Consider the following 22,648-nt stretch of genomic DNA (forward strand, 5'->3'; position numbering starts at 1 on the left):
ATGAAATCGAAAATAAGTTGTTGATACATAAAACGGTATCAAAGATCAAGTTTTTGATACATAAAATTACATTGAAGATACAATTGTTGATACATAAAATGATATCAAACATCAATCTGTTGACACATGACATGTTATCAAAGATCAAATTGTTGACACATGAAAAAATATCAAAGATCAAGTTGTTGATACATGAAATGATATCAAAGATCAAATTGTTGATACATTAAATTGTATTGAAAATAAGTTGATACATGAAATTGTATCGAAAATAAGTTGATACATGAAATTATATAGAATATCATTAAGTTGTTGATATATAAAACAGTATCAAAGATCAAGTTGTTGATACTTACATCTTACATTGAAGATACATAAAATGATATCAAACATCAAGCTGTTGGTACATGACATGATATCAAATATCTAGTTTTTGATACATGACATGAAATCGAAAATAAGTTGTTGATACATAAAACGGTATCAAAGATCAAGTTTTTGATGCATGAAATTACATTGAAGGTACAATTGTTGATACATAAAATGATATCAAACATCAATCTGTTGACACATGACATGATATCATAGATCAAATTGTTGTCACATGAAGTGATATCAAAGTTAAGTTGTAGATACATAAATGATATCAAAAGATCAAGATGTTGATTCATGAAATGATATCAAAGATCAAGTTGTTCATACATGAAATGACATCAAAGATCAAATTGTTGATACATGAAATTGTATCGAAAATAAATTGATACATGAAATTATATAGAATATCATTAAGTTGTTGATACATAAAACAGTATCAAAGATCAAGTGGTGATACATAAGTCTAACATTGAAAATACATAAAATGATATCAAACATCAAGATGTTGATACATGGCCTGATATCAAAGATCAAATTGTTGACACATGAAATGATATCAAAGTTAAGTTGTTGATACATAGAATAATATAAAAGAACAAGTTGTTCATTCATGAAATGATATCAAAGATCGAGTTGTTGATACATGACATGAAATCGAAAATAAGTTGCTGATACATAAAACGGTATCAACGATCAGGTTTTTGATGCATGAAATTACGTTGAAGATACAATTGTTGATACATGATATGATATCAAAGATCAAATTGTTGACACATGAAGTGATATCAAAGTTAAGTTGTGGATACATAGAATAATATTAAAGATCAAGTTGTTGATACATGAAATAATATCAAAGATCAAGTTGTTGGTACATGAAATGATATCAAAGATCAAGTTGTTGATACATGAAATGATATCAAAGATCAAATTGTTGATACATGATATTGTATCGAAAATAAGTTGATACATGAAATTATATAGAATATCATTAAGTTGTTGATACATAAAACGGTATCAAAGATCAAGTTGTTGATACATAAATCTTACATTGAAGATACAATTGTTGATACATAAAAGGATATCAAACATCAAGCTGTTGATACATGACATGATATCAAATATCAAATTGTTGACAAATGAAATGAAATCGAAAATAAGTTGTTGATACATAAAACGGTATCAAAGATCAAGTTGTTGATACATAAAATTACATTGAAGGTACAATTGTTGATAGAGAAAATGATATCAAACGTCAAGCTGTTGACACATGAAATGATTTCAGAGATCAAGTTGTTGATATATGAAATGATATCAAAGATCAAGTTGTTGATATATGAAATGATATAAAAGATCAAGTAGTTGATACATGAAATTATATCAAAGATCAAGTTGTTGCTACATGAACTGATATCGAAGATCATCAAGTTGTTGATACATGAAATGATATTAAAGATCAAGTTTACATAAAACTACACCAAAGATACAATTGTTGATACATATAATGATATTAAAGATCAAGTTGTTTATTCATAAAACGATATTCAATAAACAAGTTGTTGATACATAAAATGATATCGAAGATGAAGTTATTGATACATGAGTTGATATCAAAGATGAAGTTGTTGATACATAAAATGATATTAAAGATCAAGTTGTTGATACATTGAATGATATCAAAGATGAAGTTGTTGATACAGGAAATTATATCAAAGATCAAGTTGTTGATGCATGAAATGATATCGAAAATTAAGTTGTTGATACATAAAAGTACATCGAAGTTCATCAAGTTGTTGATACATTAATTGATAATGATCAAGTTTACATAAAATTACACTAAAGATACAATTGTTGATACATATAACGAGATTAATGATCAAGTTGTTGATTCATAAAACGATATTCAAAAAACAAGATGTTGATACATAAAATGATACCGAAGATGAAGTTATTGATACATGAAATGATATAAAAGATGAAGTTGTTAATACATGAAGTAATATCGAAAATAAGTTGATACATGAAATTATATAGAATATCAAGTTGTTGATATATGAAATTATATCGAAGATCGAGTTAGTACATTAAATGATATCAAAGATTAAGTTGTTGATGCATAAAATGATATCAAAACTAAAGTTGTTTATACATGAAATAATATCAAAGAGGATTTTGTTGATACATAAAATGATATCAAAGAGGAAATTGTTAACACATGAACTGATATCGAAGTTAAGTTGTTGATAATTTAATGATATCAAAGATGAAGTTGTTGATACATGAAATAAAATAAAAAATGAGTTGTTGATACAATAAACGGTATCAAAGATCAAGTTTTTGATACATAAAAGTACATTGAAGATACAATTGCTGATACATAAAATGATATCAAACATCAAGCTGTTGACACATGAAACGGTATCAAAGATCAAGTTTTTGATACATAAAATTACATTGAAGATACAATTGCTGATACATAAAATGATATCAAACATCAAGCTGTTGACACATGAAATGATATCAAAGATCAGGTTGTTGATATATGAAATGATAAAGAATAAGTTGTTGATACATAAAATGATATCTAAGATCAATTTGTCGATACATTGAATGATATCAAAGATGAAGTTGTTGATACAGGAAATTATATCAAAGATCAAGTTGTTGATACATGAAATGATATCGAAAATCAAGTTGTTGATACATAATATACTTAATATCATCAAGTTGTTGATACATTAATTGATAATAAAGATTACGTTTACATAAAATTACACTAAAGATACAATTGTTGATACATATATATTGATATTAAGGATCAAGCTGTTGATACATAAAATGATATCAATAAAACAAGTTGTTGATACAAAAAATTATATCAAAGATCAAGTTGTTGATACACAAATTGATATCAAAGATGAAATTCTTAACACATGAAATGATATCAAAGTTAAGTTGTTGATAATTGAATGATATCAAAGATGAAGTTGTTGATACAGGAAATTATATCAAACATCAAGCTGTTGACACATGAAATTATATCAAATATCAGGTTGTTGATATATGAAATGATATCAAAGAATAAGTTGTTGATACATAAAATGATATCTAAGATCAATTTGTCGATACATTGAATGATATCAAAGATGAAGTTGTTGATACAGGAAATTATATCAAAGATCAAGTTGTTGATACATGAAATGATATCGAAAATCAAGTTGTTGATACATAAAACTATATCGAATATCATCAAGTTGTTGATACATTAATTGATAATAAATATTACGTTTACATAAAATTACACTAAAGATACAATTGTTGATACATAAATATTGATATTAAGGATCAAGCTGTTGATACATAAAATGATATCAATAAAACAAGTTGTTGATACAAAAAATTATATCAAAGATCAAGTTGTTGATACACAAAATGATATTGAAGATCAAGTTGTTGATACACAAAATGATATTGAAGATCAAGTTGATATCAATACATTTCAAACGATAATGTTGTTAATGAATAAATCGATACTGAAGGATGAAGCTGTAATAAATAAAATGATACTAAAGAAAAGGTTGTGATAAGTAAATTGATACTGAAGGACAAAGTTGTTAAGAAAGTAAACATGACTGAAGGATACGGTTGTGAAAAGATACCAAAAGATAAAGTTGCTAAAGAATCCATCGACACTGAAGGATGAAGAAGTGCTGAAAATCGATACCAAGCTCTTTAAAAAGAGCTCCTTTGCAAAGTGGAGAGAGATAAGATGTTATCAGACATGTTGAAGATGGATGGTTCAACTCCGTCCTGCTCAAGGACGTCATGACCTTCAACCCATTTGGCCTTAAAACTGATGTTCACTTTTTTATTCTCTTGGCTGCAAACTCACTTATAACACACGACCACTTTAAAAGGTTTCAAACTCACTTTAACACAAACACTTTAAACATTTTTAAACTCACTTCTAACACGCGACCACTTTAAAAGGTTTTAAACTCATTTCTAACACACGACCACTTTAAAATGTTTTAAATTCACTTCTAACACGACCAATCTAGAAGGTTTCAAACTCACTTTAACACGAACACTTTAAAAGGTTTTAAACTCACTTCTAACACACGGCCACTTTAAAAGGTTTCAAACTCACAACTAACACACAACCACTTTAAAAGGTTTTAAACTCATTTCTAACACATGACAACTTTAAAAGGTTTCAAACTCACTTCTAACACACGACCACTTTAAAAGGTTTTAAACTCACTTCTAACACACGACCACTTTAAAAGGTTTCAAACTCACTTCTAACACACAACCACTTTAAAAGGTTTCAAACTCACTTCTAACACACAACCACTTTAAAAGGTTTTAAACTCACTTCTAACACACGACCACTTTAAAAGGTTTCAAACTCACTTCTAACACATGACAACTTTAAAAGGTTTCAAACTCATTTTCTAATACGACCACTTTAAAAGGTTTAAAACTCACCTCTAACACACAACCACTTTAAAAGGTTTCGAACTCACTTCTCTCACACGACCACTTTAAAAGGTTTCAAACTCATTTCTAATACGACCACTTTAAAAGGTTTAAAACTCACCTCTAACACATGACCACTTTAAAAGGTTTCAAACTCATTTCTAACACACAAACATTTTAAAAGGTTTTAAACTCACTTCTAACACACAACCATTTTAAAAGGTTTTGAACTCATTTCTAACACACAACCACTTTAAAAGGTTTTAAACTCACTTCTAACAGGTGTTCACTTTAAAAGGTTTTAAACTCACTTCTAACACACAACCACTTTAAAAGGTTTTGAACTAATTTCCAATACACAACCACTTTAAAAGGTTTCAAACTCACTTCTAACACACAACCACTTTAAAAGGTTTCAAACTCATTTCTAAAACACAACCACTTTAAAAGGTTTAAAACTCACTTCTAACACACGACCATTTTAAAAGGTTTTGAACTCACTTCTAACACACGACCACTTTAAAATGTTTCAAACTCACTTCTAACACGACCACTTTAAAAGGTTTCAAACTCACTTCTAACACACGACCACTTTAAAAGGTTTCAAACTCACTTCTAACACGACCACTTTAAAAGGTTTCAAACTCACTTCTAACACACGACCACTTTAAAAGGTTTCAAACTCACTTCTAACACATGACCACTTTAAAAGGTTTCAAACTCACTTCTAACACACGACCACTTTAAAAGGTTTCAAACTCACTTCTAACACACGACCACTTTAAAAGGTTTCAAACACACTTCTAACACACGACCACTTTAAAAAGTTTCAAACTCACTTCTAACACACGACCACTTTCAAAGGTTTCGAACTCACTACTAACACACAACCACTTTGAAAGGTTTCAAACTCACAACGATTTTAAAAGGATTCAAACTCACTTCTAACACACGAGCACTTTAAAAGGTTTCAAACTCACTTCTAACACACGCCCACTTTAAAAGGTTTCAAACTAAACTCCTAACACACGACCACTTTAAAATGATTCAAACTCACTTATAACACAAAACCACTTTAAAAGGTTTTAAACTCACTTCTAAAACACAACCACTTTAAAAAGTTTTAAACTCACTTCTAACACATAACCACTTTAAAAGGTTTCAAACTCACTTCTAACACACAACCACTTTAAAAGGTTTCAGACTCACTTCCAACACATGACCACTTTAAAAGGTTTCAAACTCACAACAATTTTAAAAGGTTTCAAACTCACTTCAAACACACAACCACTTTAAAAGGTTTCAAACTTACTTTTAACACACAACCATTTAAAATGGGTTTCAAACTCACTACTAACACACAGCCACTTTAAAAGGTTTCAAACTCACTTCTAACACATAACCACTTTAAAATGTTTCAAACTCACTACTAACACAGAACCACTTTAAAAGGTTTCAAACTCACTTCTAACACACAGCCACTTTAAAAGGTTTCAAACTCACTACTAACACAGAACCACTTTAAAAGGTTTAAAACTAACAACAACTTTAAAAGGTTTCAAACTCACTTCTAACACAAAACCACTTCAAAATGTTTCAAATTAACTTTTAACAAACAACTTTAAAAGGTTTGAAACTAATTTCTAACAGACGAGCACTTCAAAAGGTTTTAAACTCACTTCTAGCACACGACCACTTTAAAAGGTTTTAAACTCACTTCTAACACACAACGACTTTAAAAGGTTTGAAACTAATTTCTAACACACGAGCACTTTAAAAGGTTTCAAACTCACTTCTAACACACAACCACTTTAAAAGGTTTCAAACTCACTTCTGACACACAACCCGTTTAAAAGGTTTCAAACTCACTTCTAACACACGAGCACTTTAAAAGGTTTCAAACTCATTTCTAACACATGACAACTTTAAAAGGTTTCAAACTCACTTCTAACACACTACCACTTTAAAAGGTTTTGAACTCACTTCTAACACAGGACCACTTTAAAAGGTTTCAAACTCACATCTAATATGACCACTTTAAAAGGTTTAAAACTCACTTCTAACACACAACCACTTTAAAAGGTTTCAAACTCACTTCTAATATGACCACTTTAAAAGGTTTCAAACTCACTTCTAACACACAACCACCATAAAAAGTTTCAAACTCACTTTTAACACACAACCACTTTAAAAGGTTTTAAACACATTTCTAACACGAGCACTTTAAAAGGTTTCAAACTTATCATCATGTGACGGTCATGTGACCATGTCAGGCTACGTCATGGAAGCTTGCTCATTACCAAAAGGTTATTTTTACATTTTTTAAAATATATTATTTTTATTCTCCTAAATTCAAAACGATTTCAGGAATTCCCAGAATTCCTTGTTTTCCAAAACCCTATTTTCACCTTCTCCTGGAAAGTTTTCACAATCTGCATTTTTCAACCGTTTCAAAACATGTTCTTAAAAGGAGGCACCAAAACTGCCATTGTTCTTTCCGTACCGATTCCCGATTTTCCGGAAATTCCAGGAATTCAGAATTCAAACTGTTCCCACGTCAACGTTTTTCAACCGTTTTGAAAAAAGCCAACACCAACCCAGTCATATCCTCGAGGACAATTGTGGGATTATGTAAATTTTCGAAAATTCCAGTTTTTCCCCAAATTCCCAGGAAACTACCATTAAAAAAATGGACACTTTCATAGTTGTACTAAGCCCTAAATTCCCAGTTTTCCTGGTAATTTTCTCCCCCTTGACAATGAATGTCAAATATACAAACTACTGCATATCCCACATTTTTCACCCGATTCAACCGTTCCAACATCCACACACTCCACTCACCCTGGACAATCAAACTACCAAGTTCAAAAAGATTCCAGGAACTCCCGGTTTTCCAAATCCCAGTTTTCACCTCCTCCTGGAAAGTTTTCACAGTCTGCATTTTTCGACTGTTTTTGACCATTCTACCTTCAAAAGGAGGCAACAAAACTGCCATTGTTCTTTCCGTACCAATTCCCGATTTTCCTGAAATTCCAGGAATTCAGAATTCAAACTGTCTCTACGTCAACGTTTTTCAACCGTTTTGAAAAATGCCAACACCAACCCAGTCATATCCTCGAGGACAATTGTGGTATTACTTACATTTTCAAAAATTCCAGTTTTTCCCCAAATTCCCAGGAAACTCCCATTTAAAAAAATGGACAATTTCATAGTTTTACTAAGCCCTAAATTCCCAGTTTTCCTGGTAATTTTCTCCCCCTTGACAATGAAAAATATACAAACTACTGCATATCCCACATTTCTCATCCGATTCAACCGTTCCAACATCCACACACTCCACTCACCCCGGACAATCAAACTACCAAGTTCAAAAAGATTCTAGGAACTCCCGGTTTTCCATAACCCTATTTTCACCTTCTCCTGGAAAGTTTTCACAGTCTGCATTTTTCGACTGTTTTTGACCATTCTACCTTCAAAAGGAGGCAACAAAACTGCCATTGTTCTTTCCGTACCAATTCCCGATTTTCCTGAAATTCCAGGAATTCAGAATTCAAACTGTTCCTACGTCAACGTTTTTCAACCGTTTTGAAAAATGCCAACACCAACCCAGTCATATCATCTAAGACAATTGTGGTATTACTTAAATTTTCAAAAATTCCAGTTTTTCCCCAAATTCCCAGGAAACTTCCACTTAAAAAATGGACACGTTCATAGTTGTACTAAGCCCTAAATTCCCAGTTTTCCTGGTAATTTTCTCCCCCTTGACAATGAATGGGAAATATACAAACTACTGCATATCCCACATTTCTCACCCGATGTGAACCGTTCCAACATCCACACACTCCACTCACACTGAACAATCAAACTACCAAGTTCAAAAAAATTCCAGGAACTCCCGGTTTTCCATAACCCTATTTTCACCTTCTCCTGGAAAGTTTTCAGTCTGCATTTTTCGACTGTTTTTGACCATTCTACCTTCAAAAGGAGGCAACAAAACTGCCATTGTTCTTTCCGTACCAATTCCCGATTTTCCTGAAATTCCAGGAATTCAGAATTCAAACTGTCTCTACGTCAACGTTTTTCAACCGTTTTGAAAAATGCCAACACCAACCCAGTCATATCATCGAGGACAATTGTGGTATTACTTAAATTTTCAAAAATTCCAGTTTTTCCCCAAATTCCCAGGAAACTTCCACTTAAAAAATGGACACGTTCATAGTTGTACTAAGCCCTAAATTCCCAGTTTTCCTGGTAATTTTCTCCCCCTTGACAATGAAAAATATACAAACTACTGCATATCCCACATTTCTCACCCGATGTGAACCGTTCCAACATCCACACACTCCACTCACCCTGGACAATCAAACTACCAAGTTCAAAAAAATTCCAGGAACTCCCGGTTTTCCAAAACCCTATTTTCACCTTCTCCTGGAAAATATTCACAGTCTGCATCTTTCGACCGTTTTTCACCATTCTACCTTCAAAAGGAGGCAACAAAACTGCCATTGTTCTTTCCGTACCAATTCCCAATTTTTCCGGAAATTCCAGGAATTCAGAATTCAAACTGTTCCTACGTCAACGTTTTTCAACCGTTTTGAAAAATGCCAAAACCAACCCAGTCATATCCTCGAGGACAATTGTGGTATTACTTAAATATTCAAAAATTCCAGTTTTTCCCCAAATTCCCAGGAAACTCCCATTTAAAAAAATGGACAATTTCATAGTTTTACTAAGCCCTAAATTCCCAGTTTTCCTGGTAATTTTCTCCCCCTTGACAATGAATGAAAAATATACAAACTACTGCATATCCCACATTTCTCACCCGATTCAACCGTTCCAACATCCACACACTCCACTCACCCTGGACAATCAAACTACCAAGTTCTAAAAAAATTCCAGGAACTCCCGGTTTTCCAAAGCCCTATTTTCACCTACTCCTGGAAAGTTTTCACAGTCTGCATTTTTCGACTGTTTTTGACCATTCTACCTTCAAAAGGAGGCAACAAAACTGCCATTGTTCTTTCCGTACCAATTCCCGATTTTCCTGAAATTCCAGGAATTCAGAATTCAAACTGTTCCTACGTCAACGTTTTTCAACCGTTTTGAAAAATGCCAACACCAACCCAGTCATATCCTCGAGGACAATTGTGGGATTACTTAAATTTTCAAAAATTCCATTTTTTCCCCAAATTCCCAGGAAACTCCCATTTAAAAAAATGGACGATTTCATAGTTTTACTAAGCCCTAAATTCCCAGTTTTCCTGGTAATTTTCTCCCCCTTGACAATGAAAGGGAATTATACAAACTACTGCATATCCCACATTTCTCACCCGATTCAACCGTTCCAACATCCACACACTCCACTCACCCTGGACAATCAAACTACCAAGTTCAAAAAGATTCCAGGAACTCCCAGTTTTCACCTTCTCCTGGAAAGTTTTCACAGTCTGCATTTTTCGACTTTTTTTGACCATTCTACCCTCAAAAGGAGGCAACAAAACTGCCATTGTTCTTTCCGTACCAATTCCCGATTTCCCTGAAATTCCAGGAATTCAGAATTCAAACTGTTCCTACGTCAACGTTTTTCAACCCTTTTGAAAAATGCCAACACCAACCTAGTCATATCATCTAGGACAATTGTGGGATTACTTAATTTTTCAAAAATTCCAGTTTTTCCCCAAATTCCCAGGAAACTCCCATTCAAAAAAATGGACACTTTCATAGTTGTACTAAGCCCTAATTTCCCAGTTTTCCTGGTAATTTTCTCCCCCTTGACAATGAATGGGAAATATACAAACTACGGCATATCCCACATTTCTCACCCGATTCAACCGTTCCAACATCCACACACTCCACTCACCCTGGACAATCAAACAACCAAGTTCAAAAAGATTCCAGGAACTCCCATTTTTCCATAACCCCATTTTCACCTTCTCCTGGAAAGTTTTCACAGTCTGCATTTTTCAACCGTTTTTGACCATTCTACCTTCAAAAGGAGGCAACAAAACTGCCATTGTTCTTTCCGTACCAATTCCCAATTTTCCTGAAATTCCAGGAATTTCAGAATTCAAACTGTTTCTACGTCAACGTTTTCCAACCGTTTTGAAAAATGCCAACACCAGCCCAGTCATATCCTCGAGGACAATTGTGGTATTACTTAAATTTTCAAAAATTCCAGTTTTTCCCCAAATTCCCAGGAAACTCCCATTTAAAAAAACTGACGATTTCATAGTTTTACTAAGCCCTAAATTCCCAGTTTTCCTGGTAATTTTCTCCCCCTTGACAATGAAAAATATACAAACTACTGCATATCCCACATTTCTCACCCGATTCAACCGTTCCAACATCCACACACTCCACTCACCGTGGAATATCAAACATTTCAGTTGCACTCCCTGGTATCGGCGTGTCACACCCACAGGGTAGTCACACACAATTCCTACCAGGATTGCAAATTGCAGATGATAACAATATCCATGCTTCTGTATCACTCAGGTTTATGATGAGGGTTTTCTGAAGTGATTATGTTTGCACACCCACGCACGACCTTTTGTGACGCTACTACCTTACATAAATGTGTCTCACGCCCTTATATGGGCAGGCGGAAGCCCTCCCATATGCTAATGAGGCAGCAGAATGGAGTGACGTGAAGGCCCGGGTCCAGCCTCATACAGGCGGAAGCTTGCTAGAGCGTGATTGATTCCGGGAACTCATCTTGTGTTGTGTGTCCACGTGTCGTGTCGTGTTGTGTGTTGTGTGTTGTGTTGTGTTGTGTCGCTCACATTGTCACATCTGGACCTTATTTTCACGTGGTATTGATTGCTTTGCCAAATGACAGCAATCTTCCGGCAGCTATTAGGCGGGCTTGCAGGTATCGACTGCTGACGTCCCCAACTGGAGCTCAGGTGGACGACCTTTAGGTAAACACGGCACAGGAAGTGACTTGTAAACACATTTTAGTCATGTGATTATAGTTAAAGAGAGCTGGTGGAAAAATCCATCCATCCATTTTTTACCGCTTATTCCCCTTTTGGGTCGCGGTGGGCGCTGGTGCCTATCTCAGCTACGATCGGGCGGAAGGCGGCGTACACCCTGGACAAGTCGCCACCTCATCGCAGGGCCAACACAGATAGACGGACAACATTCACACACTAGGGACCATTTAGTGTTGCCAATCAACCTATCCCCAGGTGCATGTCTTTGGAAGTGGGAGGGACCTATGTAATGCTGTATAATAGACTGTATTTATATTATTCACATGTAAATAATGTTGCATAATAGACTGAATGTATATTATTTACATGTGAATAATATAAATACAGTCTATTATACAGCATTATTCACATGTGAACAATGCTGTATAATAAACTGTATTTATATCATTCACATGTGAATAATGCTGTATAATAGACTGTATTTGTTATTCACATGTGAATAATGCTGCATAATAGACTGTATTTATATCATTCACATGTGAATAATGCTGTATAATAAACTGTATTTATATTATTGACATGTGAATAATGCTGTATAATAGACTGTATTTGTTATTCACATGTGAATAATGCTGTATAATAGACTGTATTTATGTTATCCACATGTTAATTATGCTGTATAATAGACTGTATTTATGTTATTTACATGTGAATAATATAAATACAGTCTATTATACAGCATTATTCACATGTGAATAATGCTGTATAATAGACTGTATTTATGTTATTCACACGTGATTAATGCTGTATAAAAGACTATTTATACTATTCACACGTAAATAATGCTGTATAATTGACTATTTATATTATTCACATGTGAATAATGCTGTATAAAAGACTGTCTTTATACTATTCACACGTGAATAATGCTGTATAATAGACTATATTCATATTATTGACATGTAAATAATGCTGTATAATAGACTGTATTTATGTTATTCACATGTGAATAATGCTGTATAATAGACTGTATTTATATTATTCACATGTGAATGATGCTGACTGTATTTATGTTATTTACATGTGAATAATGCTGTATAATAGACTGTATTTATATTATCTACATGTGAATAATGCTGTATGTTATTCACACCTGAATAATGCAGCATCATAGTCTGTAATTATATTATTCACATGTGAATAATGCTGTATAATAGACTGCATTTAATTTTTTAATGTGAATACTACTATATAATAGACTGTATTTATGTTATTCACACGTTAAGTATGCCGTATAATAGACTGTGTTTATATTATTCACATGTAAATAATGCTGTATAATAGACTGCATTTATATTTTTCACATGTGAATAATGCTGACTGTATTTATTTTATTTACATCTGAATAATGCTGCATAATAGACTGTATTTATGTTATACACATGTGAATAATGCTGTACAATAGACTGTATTTGTTATTCACATGTGAATAATGCTGTATGATAGACTGTATTTATATTATTCACGTGTGAATAATACTGTATAATTGACTGCATTTATATTATTCATATGTGAATAATGCTGACTGTATTTATGTTATTCACATGTGAATAATGCTGTACAATAGACTGTATTTGTTATTCACATGTGAATAATGCTGTATAATAGACTGTATTTATATTATTCACATGTGAATAATGCTGACTGTATTTGTTATTTACATGTGAATAATGCTGTATAATAGACTGTATTTATATTATTCACATGTAAAAAATACCTAAATGTTTATTGTGATCAAACAGCGGTGCTAAATCTCCCCCAGGTATCAATAAAGTACCTTCTATTCTATTCCAACCACCTCAATAAGTCTTTTTTTTATCAGCACTCGGACAGCATTTAGCGCAGTAGTTAACACTCTTACTGACTACGAAGGTTCTGTAAATTGAATGAGCGCCCGCCGACACATCCCCGTCAGCGTGGCGTTGACATTCCACCTCGGACGCGCGCGGGCGACATTAACGCCGACGTGTTTGTGTTGACAATGTGACGTGGTCCCCCGGGGGAGCGGCGCGGTGGCGCGGCGGCGCGGAGGCGGCCTGCCTCGCCGCTGTTTGTGCACACTCAGCGCTCCTGCCGGGTAATGAGCACGGGCCAGTCCTCTTGTTAGAGCGGCCTGTGATGTTTTACGCCGGCTTAATTCTTACGGACACGCCGCCGCCTCCTCAGACCTGAGGAGAGTCCTCCGAAGATGCTGAACAAACAGAACAAGACCAGCCTCGTCATCGCTTTTAAATCACTGGGCGACGTCCCCCCGCCGGGAGAGATATATTCAAAAAGGGATCGCCGGCAGGATTTACAGCAGCGGTGTCCAATCTGCGGCTGCGACACGCCGCCGTGTTCGGGTTGGAGGGTTTGAACCAGCTTAGTGGCCACGAATTGTACTTTGAAGTGTGAACGGCACAGCATTTTTACATATTGCCCCATCCAGAGCAACCTTTTCCGCTCATGGTGCAAAAGAACCCATCCATCCATCCATCCATTTTCTACCGCTTATTCCCTTTCGGGGTCGCGGGGGGCGCTGGCGCCTATCTCAGCTACAATCGGGCGGAAGGCAGGGTACACCCTGGACAAGTCGCCAGCTCATCGCAGGTGCAAAAGAACCAACACAGAAAGTCAACAAACGGAACAAAACCTGCTCACTGAGCTTTGATTAGTTTCACACAAAAAAATACAAAAAAACACGTATTTTAAAATGAGGCTTGATATTTATGATTGATTACAAAACTTTAAAAGGGTCATTCTGGAAGTAAACAAGGTCAAAGTCGAATATTTACAAGTCAACATTATTTGTTATGTATGCATAATTTATATATATATATAGTATGTTGTGGGGAAGTGGGGACGACGGGCCAGGGCCCTGCCCAAGATGGCGGCAAGGAGGCGGCGAACGCGGCGGAGCGGAGAGGCGCAATCAAATTCAAGTGCGTAGATCGCGGGAAACCATTGACATTTCTCCTCTGGCTGTATAAAAGGGGAGAAGGAGGAGGGATCGTGGCGGAGGGAGGAGGAGAACCGGCAGCAGAACGTGACGAGCGAGAGCGAGCCGAAGACAGCGGCGGAGACGCGGCCGACTGAAAGCGAGCGAGGAGCAGCTGGAAAGCGTTCCCACCAAAAGTCAAAGCATGGGTTATTAAAAAATAAACCTGCTCAGCAAAATGTCCTTCCTGAATGGTCCATGCAACCCTTAAGACGATGGCATGAGTCCGTCACATATGTATATATACATATATATGTATTTGTGCATATATCCATCCATTTTCTACCGCTTATTCCCTTTTGGAGTCACGAGGGGTCGCTGGCGCCTATCTCAGTTGCATTCAGGCGGGAGGTGGTGTACACCCGGGACAAGTCGCCAGATAGACGGACAACATTCACACACAAGGGACCATTTAGTGTTGCCAATCAACCTATCCCCAGGTGCATGTCTTTGGAGGTGGGAGGGGCCTATAGCCCAGGTGCATGTCTTTGGAGGTGGGAGGGGCCTATCCCCAGGTGCATGTCTTTGGAGGTGGGAGGGGCCTATCTCCGGGTGCATGTCTTTGGAGGTGGGAGGGGCCTATCCCCAGGTGCATGTCTTTGGAAGTAGGAGGGGCCTATCCCCAGGTGCATGTCTTTGGAGGTGGGAGGGGCCTATCCCCGGGTGCATGTCTTTGGAGGTGGGAGGGGCCTATCCCCAGGTGCATGTCTTTGGAGGTGGGGAGGGGCCTATCCCCAGGTGCATGTCTTTGGATGTGGGAGGGGCCTATCCCCAGGTGCATGTCTTTGGAAGTGGGAGGGGCCTATCCCCAGGTGCATGTCTTTGGAAGTGGGCGGGGCCTATCCCCAGGTGCATGTCTTTGGAAGTGGGAGGGGCCTATCCCCAGGTGCATGTCTTTGGAAGTGGGAGGGGCCTCTCCCCAGGTGCATGTCTTTGGAGGTGGGAGGGGCCTATCTCCGGGTGCATGTCTTTGGAGGTGGGAGGGGCCTATCCCCAGGTGCATGTCTTTGGAAGTAGGAGGGGCCTATCCCCAGGTGCATGTCTTTGGAGGTGGGAGGGGCCTATCCCCGGGTGCATGTCTTTGGAGGTGGGAGGGGCCTATCCCCAGGTGCATGTCTTTGGAGGTGGGGAGGGGCCTATCCCCAGGTGCATGTCTCTGGATGTGGGAGGGGCCTATCCCCAGGTGCATGTCTTTGGAAGTGGGAGGGGCCTATCCCCAGGTGCATGTCTTTGGAAGTGGGCGGGGCCTATCCCCAGGTGCATGTCTTTGGAAGTGGGAGGGGCCTATCCCCAGGTGCATGTCTTTGGAAGTGGGAGGGGCCTACCCCCAGGTGCATGTCTTTGGAGGTGGGAGGGGCCTATCCCCGGGTGCATGTCTTTGGAGGTGGGAGGGGCCTATCCCCAGGTGCATGTCTTTGGAAGTGGGCGGGGCCTATCCCCAGGTGCATGTCTTTGGAAGTGGGAGGGGCCTATCCCCGGGTGCATGTCTTTGGAGGTGGGAGGGGCCTACCCCCAGGTGCATGTCTTTGGAGGTGGGAGGGGCCTATCCCCGGGTGCATGTCTTTGGAGGTGGGAGGGGCCTATCCCCGGGTGCATGACTTAGGAGGTGGGAGGGGCCTATCCCCGGGTGCATGTCTTTGTAGGTGGGAGGGGCCTATCCCCAGGTGCATGTCTTTGTAGGTGGGAGGGGCCTATCCCCAGGTGCATGTCTTTGGAGGTGGGAGGGGCCTATCCCCGGGTGCATGTCTTTGGAGGTGGGAGGGGCCTATCCCCGGGTGCATGACTTAGGAGGTGGGAGGGGCCTATCCCCGGGTGCATGTCTTTGTAGGTGGGAGGGGCCTATCCCCAGGTGCATGTCTTTGTAGGTGGGAGGGGCCTATCCCCAGGTGCATGTCTTTGGAGGTGGGAGGAAGCCGGAGTACCCGGAGAGTGTCCTTTCCAGCAACCTGAGGGTTCCCGGTTCAATTCCCACCTTCTACCAACTTTGTCATGTCCGTTGTGTCCTTGAGTTTTGGTCATGTTCGGTTCTGTTTTTTTGAACAATCAGTTCCTGTTTTGCACTTCCTGGTTTGTCTTGTTACCATAGCAACTCGTTAGTTTTCACCTCGTCCTCATGTCACGCTCCTGTCCTACTGTCTCACACCTGTTTGCACTAATCATGTCTATTATTTAAGCCTGTCTGTTTCTGTTCTCTGTCCTGGCGACATCACGGTCTATAATAATAATAATATAATAATAATGGATTCGATTTATATCGCGCTTTTCTATTGTTAGATACTCAAAGCGCTCACAGTGAAGTGGGAACCCATCATTCATTCACACAATGGTGGTGGTAAGCTACATCAGTAGCCACAGCTGTCCTGGGGTAGACTGACGGAAGCGTGGCTGCCAGTTTGCGCCTACCACCAATCATTCATTCATCATTCATTCACCAGTGTGAGCGGCACCGGGGGCAAAGGGTGAAGTGTCCTGCCCAAGGACACAACGGCAGCGATTCGGATGTCAATAGGTGGGAAGCGAACCTGCAACCCTACGCCATGCCACCTCTTATCACCTCCTTCATACCCTCGATCAACTGCTATGCATCTTGTAACCCATGTCAATCAATCAATCAATCAATCAATCAATGATTATTTATATAGCCCTAAATCACCAGTGTCTCAAAGGGCTGTACGAACCACAACACAAACCACAACGACATCCCCGGTAGAGCGGTTTAGCTCGGTTGGTAGAGTGGCCGTGCTAGCAACTTGAGGGTTGCAGGTTCAATTCCCGCTTCTGACAAACTATTCACTGCCCTTGTGTCCTTGGGCAAGACCCCTTACCCACCTCAAACCAGTGCCACCCACACTGGTTTGAATGTAACTTATCGGTTTTCACTATGTAAAGCGCTTTGAGTCACTAGAGAAAAAGCGCTATATAAATAGAATTCACTTCACTTCACTTCACATAACAAATGTCCCGTTCTCGTTTGGTTCCGAGTAAGTTTTTCTCGTTATTCATGCCACAGTGCAAGTGTTTTGTTTCGTGTTTATAGTTAATTGCCTTTCTGCTATTAACTAGTTTCTGTACCGCCGTTGAGTGCGCCTTTTGCTTGCCTTTTTTTGTGTGTTAAAATAAACGCCATCTCCGGTCCAAGTTCACTTGCATCCCGGGAAAACAACCACCCCTCAGTCCCAAGTTTTGACAAACTACACCCAAGAACCAACCTCGGGGTTGGTTATTTTATCTTGTCCTGAATAATTTGGAACTAATCCTCCTTTTTCATTGTCCCATTTAAAGCCGGCAGCGAAACAGGCCCAGAGCACAATACTACCACCACCACCATGCTTGACGGTAGGTACGGTGTTCCCGGGATTGAAGGTCTCGCATTTTCTCCTCCGAACAGCTTTTTTTGTTTCATCTGACATCACACGGACCAAAATAAGACCTTCTGGAGGAACGTTCTGTGGTCGGATGAAAGAAAAACGGAGCTGGGAATGATTGGAAACTCAACACAAGCATGACATGATGTTCTGCGGGCTATAGAGCGTTTTCCGTTCGGGCTCCAGTACTCTGGAATGCCCTCCCGGTAACAGTTCGAGATGCTACCTCAGTAGAAGCATTTAAGTCTCACCTTAAAACTCATCTGTATACTCTAGCCTTTAAATAGACCTCCTTTTTAGACCAGTTGATCTGCCGCTTCTTTTCTTTCTCCTATGTCCCCCCCCTCCCTTGTGGAGGGGGTCCGGTCCGATGACCATGGATGAAGTACTGGCTGTCCAGAGTCGAGACCCAGGATGGACCGCTCGCCTGTATCGGTTGGGGACATCTCTACGCTGCTGATCCGCTTGAGATGGTTTCCTGTGGACGGGACTCTCGCTGCTGTCTTGGATCCGCTTGAACTGAACTCTCGCGGCTGTGTTGGAGCCACTATGGATTGAACTTTCACAGTATCATGTTAGACCCGCTCGACATCCATTGCTTTCGGTCCCCTAGAGGGGGGGGGGGGGGTCGCCCACATCTGAGGTCCTCTCCAAGGTTTCTCATAGTCAGCATTGTCACTGGCGTCCCACTGGATGTGAATTCTCCCTGCCCACTGGGTGTGAGTTTTCCTTGCCCTTTTGTGGGTTCTTCCGAGGATGTTGTAGTCGTAATGATTTGTGCAGTCCTTTGAGACATTTGTGATTTGGGGCTATATAAATAAACATTGATTGATTGATTGATTCTTTACGAGGCCAAACGCTCCACCGCATCTGTCCTTCGGAAATCATCGGAACTGAACTTTTTGGGAGCTTTCTGCTGCTTTCCGATATGCTACGACTGTGCCTTTCCCACACACACACACACACACACACACACACACACACACACACACACACACACACACACACACACACACACACACACACACACTTGCTAACTGCAGCTCCATGATAAAAGCATCAGTGGGTGCACATGCTGGTTCGGCGGCGGCTGGTAATAAAAAGGTGTCAGCGGGGGGGTGGGGGCTCCGTCCCGCATTAGCATGCGCGGCGGCGAGCCCGGAGCGAGAGTGAACATTAACTCGCACAGCTGGACGCAATCAAAGCCCCCGGAGTCTTTTTGCCGGCGTACGCTGACTGGAAGCCCCCGTGTGACGTGAAGAAGGGTCGGACGTGTGGCGCATGTGTTAATGTCCTTGCGTGTTACCTTTGCTTGGTAAACGACTGAAACGACTAAACGTGTTACCTTTGCTTTACCAAGCAAAGGTAACACGCGAGGACATTAACACATCCGACACGTACGTAGGATTAACCGAAGGAGCGTTCAAAACAAGATAGAATAATCACAACGCCTCCTTTAGAAACCAGACTTTGCGGAATTCTACAGAACTCAGCAAACACATTTGGAACCTCAAAGACAATAATGTTGAATATTCAATAACATGGCAAATTCTTGCATCCGGCACACCTTACAACAGTGGTAATAAAAGATGCAACCTATGCTTAAAAGAGAAACTGTTTATTATATATCATCCAGACCTGTCATCCCTCAACAAGCGCAGTGAAATCATTTCAACATGCAGCCACAGACGGGAACACCTCCTAAGTAACACAGGAGCCAATCACCACACCCTACTCCTGCCTGTACCCACCCACTCTGTGCTCTATATAAACCATTCTATGTGAATGCTTCCATTAAAATCTCCTGATGATTGAGGGAACCCCTCATGAAACAGTTCTGTAGAGATGAAGTAGTCTTGTGATTTTTTTCCCACACCTACATATTGCGCTCTACCACGGTATCGAGCACTATTCTCTGGATAATCCAATCAAGACATATATATATATATATATATATATATATATACATATATATATATATATACATATATATATATATATATATATATTAGGGGTGGGCAAATTAATGCGTTAATTACGTGTTAACTCATCAATCTATTAACGCCGACAATTATTTTATCGCACAATTGCGTATGTTGTTTACATCAATCAATCAATCAATCAATCAATGTTTATTTGTATAGCCCCAAATCACAAATGTCTCAAAGGACTGCACAAATCATTACGACTACAACATCCTCGGAAGAACCCACAAAAGGGCAAGGAAAACTCACACCCAGTGGGCAGGGAGAATTCACATCCAATGCTGACTATGAGAAACCTTGGAGAGGACCTCAGATGTGGGCAACCCCCCCCCCCCCCTCTAGGGGACCGAAAGCAATGGAAGTCGAGCGGGTCTAACATGATACTGTGAGAGTTCAATCCATAGTGGCTCCAGCACAGCCGCGAGAGTTCAGTTCAAAGCGGATCCAAGACAGCAGCGAGAGTCCCGTCCACAGGAAACCATCTCAAGCGGAGGCGGATCAGCAGCGTAGAGATTTCCGGTCCATCCTGGGTCTCGACTCTGGACATCCAGTACTTCATCCATGGTCATCGGACCGGACCCCCTCCACAAGGGAGGGGGGGGGGACATAGGGGAAAGAAAAGAAGCGGCAGATCAACTGGTCTAAAAAGGAGGTCTATTTAAAGGCTAGAGTATACAGATGAGTTTTAAGGTGAGACTTAAATGCTTCTACTGAGGTAGCATCTCGAACTGTTACCGGGAGGGCATTCCAGAGTACTGGAGCCCGAACGGAAAACGCTCTATAGCCCGCAGACTTTTTTTGGGGCTCTAGGAATCACTAATAAGCCGGAGTCTTTTGAACGCACATGCTTTTATTTTGTTAACGCCTTGGTAAAGATGGAACCTTCCGCAAAAACACCGGACAATTCTGCAAATTTCACGGCTGGCTTACAGCGTGGTCACTCCGGGATCACTTACGACCGCCAGACAATTCTGGATGTGGATAGATCGGGCCGTTTTGGACCGAATGACGCGTGCTTGCTAGCATGGGAATACTTTGCCGGCTATATCCGGCGGCTTGTGAAGCAGCGGAGTATTTATGTTGTCTTGTCTATTTATGAATAATGCAGACCAGGAGTGTTGGCTGAGTTCTTAACGTTTACTTATCACAACATACAAGATGCCGTCATGGCGACACAACCTATGCATGCTCGTCACTCCTGTTGCATGCTGGGTAGGGTAGTTCTTTTTTTTTTCTGGCTCATAACATCACAATATAGTACCGTGTATATGATGCCTTCAGTTTATCAAAGCACCGAGCAAACAATCGGAAAATTCCCATCATATCAATTCCTAGATATGGTCGTAATTATTTTAAGTGCACAAGGCAGAATAAACACAACATTATTAATATTGCTACTACGGATAATTTGATCAAAAATTCCCTAAAACCTATAATATAGTTTTTTTAAACATAAAATCCCTGCAAAAAAAAAAAATGTTTCTGCTGTTTCCTCAGAAATTGCCTGTTCAGATGTTATGATTGTGGCTCAGAGATTTGTATGTAGATTATATTTATTTTCCATAACAAACATTATAACTTAACCTTCCTCTTGTGTTAGCTTTCTGTTAGCATCTCTTATGTTAACGGGTCGGTTTTGACCCATGTCTTGAATCAGCTGTAAAAAACAATTATCTATCATCCAATTTGTTTCTCGTCTCTTGGTTACCTCGTTAGGCTTCCTTATCCTTGAAAATATTGGTTTTAATATTTTTGGTTTGGGCCATCGGGCCTTTTTTTTGTCAGTATACCCCTCGATTTCAATTTTTAAAAATGGTAAAACGAACCTCAAGAGAATCATATAAATACAAAAAAAGGTTGTTGTGTTACCTAACAATTACTAAGGGGTATTAGAACACATCTCTTAAAAAAATGTGTTTTATTGATTTTTTCATCTGAAGTATTTTAACTACAGTAACATCTATGGTGTTACGGGTCAATTTCGACCCATTTATATTTACTTCAAGAAAAAGGCTAAAAGGTTGTTATGTTACCTAACAATTACTAAAGGGTATTAGAACACATCTCTTAAATAAATGTGTTGTATTTATTTTTTCATTTGAGGAATTTTAACTACAGTAACATCTATGGTGTTACGGGTCAATTTCGACCCATTTTTATATTTACTTCAAGAAAAAGGCTAAAAGGTTGTTGTGTTACCTAACAATTACTAAGGGGTATTAGAACACATCTCTTAAATAAATGTGTTTTATTTATTTGTCCATCTTAAGAATTTTAACTACAGTAACATCTATGGTGTTACGGGTCAATTTCGACCCATTTATAGTTACTTCAAGAAAAAGGCTAAAAGGTTGTTGTGTTACCTAACAATTACTAAGGGGTATTAGAACACATCTCTTAAATAAATGTGTTTTATTCATTTTTTTCATTTGAATAATTTTAACTACAGTAACATCTATGGTGTTACGGGTC

General features: G+C 38.9%; 1 protein-coding gene across 1 annotated transcript in view; it reads right to left on the reverse strand.

The window, feature by feature from the left end:
• fat2 (FAT atypical cadherin 2) overlaps positions 1-22,648 on the reverse strand; it is a 250,515-nt gene that overhangs the window by 33,205 nt on the left and 194,662 nt on the right.

This window comes from Nerophis ophidion, linkage group LG29 (genome assembly GCF_033978795.1).
Source record: "Nerophis ophidion isolate RoL-2023_Sa linkage group LG29, RoL_Noph_v1.0, whole genome shotgun sequence".
Lineage (NCBI taxonomy): Eukaryota > Metazoa > Chordata > Actinopteri > Syngnathiformes > Syngnathidae > Nerophis > Nerophis ophidion.